The sequence below is a fragment of the Quercus lobata genome, chromosome 5, assembly GCF_001633185.2.
Source record: "Quercus lobata isolate SW786 chromosome 5, ValleyOak3.0 Primary Assembly, whole genome shotgun sequence".
Lineage (NCBI taxonomy): Eukaryota > Viridiplantae > Streptophyta > Magnoliopsida > Fagales > Fagaceae > Quercus > Quercus lobata.
The window spans coordinates 56,187,304-56,195,864 of record NC_044908.1 but is presented as its reverse complement, the minus strand read 5'-3'; the positions used below and the strand labels follow the sequence as shown (position 1 = coordinate 56,195,864).

The 8,561-nt window shown below is 44.5% G+C and overlaps 1 pseudogene; it reads right to left on the bottom strand.

Moving 5' to 3' along the window:
- Positions 1–1,554: 1,554 nt before the first annotated feature.
- LOC115990738 lies at positions 1,555–2,779 on the bottom strand (annotated as a pseudogene).
- Positions 2,780–8,561: the final 5,782 nt, after the last annotated feature.

The following is an 8,561-nucleotide window of genomic DNA, read 5'->3' as shown; positions in this document are numbered from 1 at the left end:
AATTCCCTCCACCTCATTCCCTCAACCGCCCCTCACCCTCACTTAGTCTCATTCTCATTCCCTCAGCCGCCCTCATCCTCACTCACTCTTATTCTCATTCCCTCAGTGACCAACCCTCAATCTTACTCGCAATCTCAAGCTCTGCCTCAAGAGGTCAAGCCCTCCCTCTAGCCTCCACCTCTGTCAATCCCTCCCCAACTCGACGCCAGCAAGCTCTCACCGACTAACCCACCAACACTCTCACTCACCGTCGGCAATTCCCTCCACCTCATTCTCACTGCCGCCCCTCACCCTCATTCACTCTCATTCTCATTCCCTCAACCGCCTCTCACCCTCACTCAATCTCATTCTCATTCCCTCAGTGACCGACCCTCACTCTCACTCTCAATCTCAAGCCTTGCCTCGAGCGGTCAAGCCCACCCTCTTGCCTCCACCTCTGTCAAGCCCTCACAAACTTGGCTCCGGCAAGCTTTCACTGACTAACCCACTATTGCTATCACTCGCCGTCAGCAATTCCCTCCACCTCATTCCCTCAGCACCAGCAAACTCACTTCTTCACGACCGTGAACTTCGTACGAACAACAGGAAGTTGAATGTTACCAAAGACGAGGTGATCCAATGGTTAGATTCGAAGCCACGTGGGTCTGTTTTGTACGTTTCTCTTGGTAATGAGGTGGGTCCCACCATGGAGGAGTACCCACATTTTGCTAATGCATTGTTGGAATCAACGTCAACAACATTTATATGGGTCATATAACCCAATTCAAGAAGGTCCGGTCCACCACGTGCATTCTTAGGGCCAGAGGGCCAACCCGATTTAGAACAAGAAGAAGAGGTTGGTTATTTTCCGACCAAAATGGCCAAATGGCCATAAATTCCTAACTATGTAGTTAGTAGTTCTGGTTCCCAAACTATATTTTTTACTAGCATTTCGAGTCTAAGAGACTTGATTTAAGGTCTATAAATCGAGTTTTTGGGACTCGATTTTCATGGGTTGTTCACGTCTGATGTGGCACTTTTTCCACGTGGCATCTACATGGAAATCGAGTTTCTAAGACTCGATTTACATTTAAAAAGAAAACAAACAAAAACCACAAGGACAATAGGAAACGAAAACCACAACAATAGAAAATATTTGTTCATCAGTGAAGAAAGAAAAAAAAAAAAAAAAAAAAAAAAAACCCAAAGAAGAGTATGTGTTCATCAAAGCGCGACCTAGGTCGCGTGGCGGCCTGGATCTGGCACGGCTTGGTCTTGTTCGGCCTGGGTCGGCTTGAGCTGCATCTCCATTTCTTCTTCTTCTTCTTCTCTTTCTTTCTTTCCGCGTTTTTTTGCTATTTCTGCATTTTGGGTCATTAATAATATTATTTTTGGGTTAGAAATCGAGTCTTAGAGACTCGATTTCCATGTAGATGCCACCTGGAAAAAGTGTCACATCAGACGTGAACAACCCATGAAAATCGAGTCCCAAAAACTCGATTTATAGATCCTAAATCGAGTCTCTTAGACTCGAGATGCTAGTAAAAAATATAGTTTCGGAACCAGAACTACTAACTACATAGTTAGGATTTTATGGCCATTTGGCCATTTTGGCCGAAAATAACCAACCTCTTCTTCTTGTTTTGAACCGGGTTGGCCCTAGGAATGAACATGGTGGACCAAACCTTCCTGAACCAGGTTGTACGACCCATATAAACGTTGTTGACGTTGATTTCAACAATGCATCAGCTAAATGTGGGTACTCCTCCATGGTGGGATCCACCTTGGTGCCAAAAGAAACGTACAAAATAGATCCACGTGGCTTCGAATCCAACCATTGGATCACCTCGTCTTCGGTAACATTTGACTTCCTGTTGTTGGTACGAAGTTCATGGTTGTGAAGAAGTGAGCCTGCTGCTGCTGACTTCCAATACTGTTCGGGCAGAGTGGGCCCACGCCCCAGACTAGTTTCCCAATCTGATCAGAGAGGTAGCGAATGAATGGACTTTCCAGATCGTCACACGTGTTGATTAACAAAGCGATGACACCCTCTACTTCCTCCACCCATGGTGGCTGGTTTCCTAGTTTTGGTGGACCCATTTTCTTTGGGCCACTGATGGTGGTGGTGGACCGCCTGGTGGTCCATAAGGGCAGCGCTTAAGATCAGAATAGGAAAGAGCCATGTCTTCGGGTAACCCAAGGAGTAAACGGGTCTCTCCGGGTTTTATTGAATCTAATTCTATATGGGATTTCCACATGGCGCACTCAATGGCTGCAGAGCAAGCACCAGAGGTGAAGAAAGCAACAGTTGGGATGTGGAATTTAGCGAAGACTTCAGTGGACCAGCCCATCATGGTGTTGAGGATGGCACAAACGGGCTTGGGTCCGGGTCGGGTGGAGATGAGGTTTTGAAGCGCAAGGGCCATTTGTTCATGGTGTTTACGATGTGGGTGCATGGGGTCAGAGGCAGAGGCAGGTTGTGGTGGTGGTGGTGGTGGAATAGAGGGTGGGATTTCGATGACTTGGATGTGAGGGTGTCAGCGGAGAGAGGAGGGGATGGAAGTGGAGAGATTGGAAGAGATGATGAAAGTGGATTGGAAGTCTCTAGAAGCTATGTGTTTGCATAGCTCCATGCATGGGAATAAATGGCCTTGCCCAAAAAATGGAACTACCCAAATCTCCCTTCTTGACATTTTTCACAATCTATCTTGACTCGCTATGATCTAAGGCTTGGCTAAGAGGCAAATGAACCTTATAAAATATTTAGTTAAGAGACAGATTTCTTTTATAGAAGGAAAAAAAAAACTTAATTGGGAAGGAAAAAAAGAATTTGTAGTGTTAGGAAATTTTAATGACTTTGGGAATATGGGTTTGCAATTGCAAAGCGACTGTTGGGTGATTGAAGAAGCTGCATAGTATAGTGTTAGGTGTGAGATATCAGAGCCGAGATGCTTCTTCTTCCATTTTTTTTTTTTTTTTTTTTTTTTAAAGGGCCGAGATGCTTCTTTTCTTGCTTATGTCGGTTGAAACCATGAGATATCAGAGCCCAGATGCTTCTTTTTTTTTTTTTTTTTTTTTTTTTTTCGGAAAGGGCCGAGATGCTTCTTTTCATGCTTATGTCGGTTGAAACCAATGCGTACACTACCATTCGTTAATCAAAAATGACTGGGGCCGGTAGGTTTGACTTTTATTCAAGTGCGGTAGAATTATGCTAGCACCGGGCATAATTTTGTGTCACATGGCGTGGAGAGTTGTGATCGGCACTAACACACATTTGTCAATCATAATTCGTCATGTGACGAATTGTGACACAAAATTATATTAATTATGTGGTACTAACACAACTCAATGTTGTAACAGAAAAGTTTGTTCATCTGAAGTAAATATTTTTTGAGAATGATTAATTCATCTGAAGTAAATAGTCATGTAAGAACAGAACTAATTAAGAATTCGATTCCTGTACAAACACAATAGGATACGGCAAACACGTGTCCACATTCGGTCTTGTATTTTCCGTTTCAATGGGAAACGAGTCGGTTCCTGTTAAATATAAATCAAGCAAGTATGAGTATTTGTTATGCTCACTTTATATATATACTAGTATTATGCCCGTGCGATGCACGGCTTAATTAAAATTCAAATGTAAACAATTTTTTTTAATTAATTTCCTTAAAATTAAATAATAAACTAAAAAATAAAAAATAAATGAATATTTTACTTTTAAGTTATATAATGAATGCATATTGTGTGAGACTAAAGTGTTTTAAAAGCATATATATATATATATATATATATATATGTCTAAAATAATTGAATGAAAGATGGTAGATAACTAGATAACTAATATAAAATGAGATACGTAAAAGAAATATAAAAGGATTTTTCATAATATATTGAGATTTAAGGCTCAAGTAATATTTAAATGGAAAAACCTTGAATTTAATAATTAAAAGCTATTAAAAAAAAAAAGATTGAAAGCATATTTAAGTGGAAACCTCAATTCAGTAATTAAGAATAATCTAAATAACTAAACATTTAAAAATATAAAGTAGAGAGACATACATGAAAGTATAATTTTTGTCCTTGAAAGCATGGGAGAAGACACTAAAACTTGAGTGATTTTCACCCAACCAAATAAATAAATAAATTCATTAGCATTGAGATTTGATGAGAATTGAGAAGTGATACCTTTCAATAGTAACATCCATTTTGGCCTTTAGTTGTGAACAATAATCTCTATTATTTGATCTCAACCTCTCTCTCTATCATTAACAAACCAAAATAAGTAGCAAAAAAAAAAAAAAAAACCTGCTTAGCATGATATTTCCTATCTAGTTCACCTAATTAAGATTTTTCAAATAAGGCTTAAACTACAAAGAGAATGGTAGACAGTAGTTTCCCAATTAACAATATGAGCAATATGGATAGATAAAAATAAATAAAGAAGAAGCAAAAAGACCAAAAAAATAAAAATTATTGAGGCATAAATAGAATAAAATAAGTGAAGGGGAAAAATGTCGTACTTTTTCTTTGGAGATCATTGAGTAATTCTTTACTTGCTGTGGGGATCATTCGGTCGATAGGCCCATAGGATTCAGAATTGGTTGAGGATTGTTGGGCCAGTGGCCCATCCGAGGTCGTGCACCCGTCCGAGGACGCCATCCTCCTCGACAGTATGCGTCCGAGGACGATCGCGTCCGAAGACGATCAGGACGTGGTATCACCACGATCAGACCTCAGAAGTAGGTCATCTCAAGGGGTAGAGTAGCCGACTAAAGATGAAAGAGATAAGGCCAACAAATATCTAAAACTATAGCTGCCTCCGCATTAATGACCTCTCAACCAACTCTCTGGCCGCATTAATGTGGAGGTGATACCTGAGCAGCAGGAAAGCAGCCTTACAGCTACCCGTAGGAAGTTCCAGGAGGCGCCAGATGGGACAGAAAGAAATCCCCTGGGCACAATCTACACGTGTTCGGTGAAGATGGATCGCGCAGGGGAGTATATAAACTAAAAGAGGAACATGGAGAAGGGGATCGAAAAAAAAAGGAGAACACACATAAAACTGAAGAGAAAAAAGGAAGAAGAGAAGGAGAGAGAGTAACACTAGGGATTTAAGAAAAGACGTTGATTATACCAACAAAAGAGAAGGAAAACATGGTATGGGCTTGAAAGAAAATTTTGGAGGTAGATACCACCGTTAATCTAGCTCTTTACACCCACGCTCTACAAATCATATTGTCTGGGCCTTTTACGTACGAACCCAATACTGTTTAGGTTCGTCACCAAATCGTGTCCTTACAATTGGCGCCGTCTGTGGGAAGAGCTTGTGTTAGCTTGTACAACCTCCGACACAACGTTTTCGATGGAAGGAGTGGAATTGCCTCACCCCGCAGCGAGGCTGCATCAGGGTGATATCAGCCCGCATCAGGCGGAGTCAAGGGGCTCTCAGCATGATGGTCCTCGAAAAAGTCCCGAACGGAGGGAGGTCCAAGAGGGGAGCATACATACTACTCACACCACGAGAACCCGTACACGCGGGAAGAGTCACGTTTCCCACGTGAAGCATGATGGGGATCTGCAACGAGAAATTGCGGACTTGAAGAGAGAGTTACGTCATGCACGGCGGGAGCGTTCCCCACCTCGCTCCGAACTATCATCCGGGGAGTCGGATGGAACTAGTTACAGGCGGAGATCGAGAACTCCGCGGAGTGAGACTTTCTCCTACGAAGAGGAGCGTCGCCATAGGCGTAGGCGTAAAAGTCCAACCAGTAGGGGCGTGGGAAACGATGCCATGAACAAAGCCTTGAGTCAAATTTCCAGGTCACCCTTTACAAGAAGCATAGATGATGCTACCCATCCTCGGCGATTCAGTCAACCTACGTTCTCTCTGTATGATGGCCATTCGGATCCGGTGGAACATGTAAGCTGTTACAGCCAGAAGATGGCTATTCATTCCAGGGATGATGCCCTGATGTGCAAGATTTTTCCGTCGAGCTTGGGTTCGACGGCGATGAGGTGGTTCAATGGCTTAAGGGCCAACTCTATCGGATCTTTCAAAGCACTGACCCAGGCTTTTGGTGCTCGTTTTATTACATGCAGCAGGACTCCTTTGCCGCTGGGGTCCTTGTTGACCTTGTCTATGCGAGAGGGCGAAACTCTCAAGAGTTATTTGGATAGGTACTGGGAGATGTTCAACGAAATAGGAGGGAAGAATGACGCTGTGGCCATAACTACTTTCAAAGCCGGCCTCCCAGCTGATCACGACTTGAGGAAATCCTTGACGGGTAAACCTGTTACCAGTGTGCGCCAACTGATGGACAGAATAGAGAAGTACAAAAGGATAGAGGAGGATCAGTTTCAGGGGAAAGGAAAGGCCAAGATGATCCCTCAGGAGAGGAGGGATTTCAGGTCGGATCGTTATAATAACAACCGACCAAGGCGGGACTTTGTTGGCCAGTCGGTCTCGGCAGATGCCCAGGTCGTTAATGCGGTATTTCGGGAGCCTGTTCAGCAGGTTTTGGAGAAGATAAAGGACGAGCCATTTTTCAAATGGCCTAACAGGATGGCAGGAGAGCCTACAAAACGTAACCCGAGTTTGTATTGCCATTACCATCAGGACCATGGACACATGACAGACAACTGCAGAAATTTATGGGACCATTTGGAGCAATTGGTCCGGGAAGGAAAATTAAGGCAGCTCTTGCATCACTCTAGTGGAAGGGTGAGCCAAGCAGGTTCCGAGGTGCGTGGGGATGCTTCATCAAGGCTCCCTCGGGGAACAATCAACGTCATCTTTGCGGCCCCAGGGAGGACTGGATCTTGCCCCACCAGAGTGTTATCGGTGTCTCGATCCCCGGCTGAGGATCGTTCTTAAGCATGGAAGAGAGCCAAGAAGCGTGTCCCCTTGGTTTTGGGTTTTTCAGACGAAGATTTGGAGGGAACCATACAACCCCATGAGGATGCCTTGGTGGTAACGCTGAGGATCAGTGGGTACGATGTCCGAAGGGTGATGGTTGATCAGGGAAGTGCAGCGGATGTGATGTATCCGGATTTGTACAAGGGGCTTGGTTTGAAGCAGCAGGACTTGACAACCTATAATTCCCCTCTGGTCAGTTTTGAGGGAAGATTAGTCATTCCCATGGGACTAATCAGGTTGCCCGTACAGTCAGGCACGGAGGTGGTGGAGGTGGATTTTATTGTCGTAGATGTTTTTTCTCCGTATACGGCTATCCTGGGCAGACCCTGGCTTCACACACTTAAAGCGGTTTCATCTACCCTGCATCAGAAGGTGAAGTATCCGTCCGGAGACCAAGTGCTGGAGATAGTAGGGAACCAAGCGGTTGCTCGGCAATGCCAGGTAGCGGCTATACTGCATCGGCCTGAGGAAGAAACCTCGGCTACAGCCGATAATGAGTCATAGCAATTAAAGACCCCAGCATTAGGTTTAGACGTACCAACCAATGGGGTAGAGTGTGAAGATCTGGAGAAGGTGACCGTTGCTGATGATCCAGAGAAATTCTTTCGGGTTGGGGCCAAGTTGCCTCTGGAAGAGAAAGCGAGTTTGCTGGAGTTCCTTCGAACTAATGTGGACGTCTTTGCATGGGACCCGTATGAGGCTCCAGGAGTAGACCCAAATTTTATTTGTCATCGACTCAATGTAAACCCTGCCGTTCCCCCTAGAAGGCAAACTCCTCGACGACCATCGAAAGAGCATGCCGAGGCATTCCGAAGTGAAGTTGCCAAGCTCAAACAGGCTGGGGCTATCAAAGAAGTCTTTTACCCCCAATGGCTGGCCAATACGGTGGTAGTGAAGAAGAAGACGGGGAAGTGGCGAGTGTGCGTGGATTTCACGGATCTTAATAAGGCATGTCCCAAAGACCCATTTCCTATGCCAAAGATTGACCAGCTGGTGGACGCGACCGTAGGCCACCCTAGAATGAGCTTCTTGGATGCCTTTCAAGGGTATCACCAAATACCGTTAGCCACCGATGATCAAGAAAAGACCGCTTTCGTGACCCCGGTTGGGAACTACCATTACAAGGTGATGCCTTTCGGTCTGAAAAATGCTGGATCTACCTACCAACGCATGATGACGAAAATGTTCGAGCCACAGCTGGGCAGAAGTATTGAAGTTTATATTGATGACATGGTGGTGAAAAGCAAGGTAGTGACTGAACATGTAGAGGACCTCACTAGCATCTTCAGGATACTGAGAGAACACAGGTTGCGCCTGAATGCTTCGAAGTGCTCCTTTGGAGTAGGCTCAGGAAAATTCTTGGGGTACATGGTGACCCATAGGGGAATTGAGGTTAATCCAGATCAGATTAGGGCTATTAACAGTTTGCAAGCGCCCCGGAATCCAAAGGAAGTGCAGAGGTTGACGGGGATGACAGCTGCGTTAAACCGATTCATTTCCAGGTCAGCCGAAAGGTGTCGTCCTTTCTTCCGTCTGTTACATAAGTGGCAGGGATTCGAATGGACCGAGGAGTGTGTTGAGGCGTTCCAGCAGTTGAAAAATTATTTATCCAAACCGCCGATCATGTCTAGCCCTGAAGTGGATGAGATATTGTATGCCTATC